This window comes from Oryx dammah, unplaced genomic scaffold (assembly GCF_014754425.2).
Source record: "Oryx dammah isolate SB20612 unplaced genomic scaffold, SCBI_Odam_1.1 HiC_scaffold_14, whole genome shotgun sequence".
Taxonomy (NCBI): Eukaryota; Metazoa; Chordata; class Mammalia; order Artiodactyla; family Bovidae; genus Oryx; species Oryx dammah.
In genome coordinates, this window is record NW_024070198.1 from 43,657,302 (window position 1) to 43,658,226 (window position 925).

General features: G+C 39.4%; 1 pseudogene; it reads right to left on the reverse strand.

Annotated features, from left to right (window-relative positions):
• Positions 1 to 526: 526 nt before the first annotated feature.
• LOC120874009 lies at positions 527 to 627 on the reverse strand (annotated as a pseudogene).
• Positions 628 to 925: the final 298 nt, after the last annotated feature.

The window sequence follows — 925 nt, forward strand, 5'->3', positions numbered from 1 at the left end:
GGCACTGTGCTTAGGGCCACAGAGGACAAAGAAATGAGTCTTGTCTTCTGAGCAGTTAGCATTCAGGTAAAGGGCAAAACTGCAGCGGAAGCTCCAATACTTTGGCCACCTGATGCAAAGAACTGACTCACTGGAAAAGACCTTGATGCTGGGAAAGATTGAAGGCAGGAGGAGAAGGGGACGACAGAGGAGGAGATGGTTGGATGGCATCACCGACTCGACAGACATTAGTTTGAGAAAGCTCTGGGAGTTGGTGATGGACAGGGAAGCCTGGCGTGCTGCAGTCCATGGGATCGCAAAGAGTTGGACACAACTGACCAACTGAATTGAACTGAACTGAAAGGGCAAAATGTTAGAAAGGTACTTACTGTTTGTTTTTTTTTCTATTTTGACAAATTGACAAGTAATGGACAAATGAAATTGTATATATTTAAAGTGTACAACATGATGATATGTGTACATTTTGAAATGGTCACCATAATCAGGTTAATTAATACATCTATCATACCACATGGTTACCTCTTAAAAAAATAAATAAAATGTAAATGTGCATGTTATTCTTACGAAGGGGCCATACTAATTCTCGTATCGTTCCAATTTTAGTGTATGTGCTGCCGAAGCCAGCACTAGTCACTGATTGTTAAGGCAAGTCTTAGATCTCCTGAGATACGTAAAAATGTTCCATTAGTTTTAGACATGTGAGTATACAGATGCATCTTCATGCTGTTATTTTCCCTTGCCACACACCCAACCTCTAGTTCCATATAGGAAATGAAAAGCTCTTTCCTAGCTTCAAATTCATGTTTTGTACATGACCTTAGACTGTGTCTAAGGTTCCCTGAACCTATTTTTAAAATTGATTTGAAGGAGAGGTAGGGAATTTAATATTAATGTTGCCCAATCTTACATTCTTTTTACTTTACAA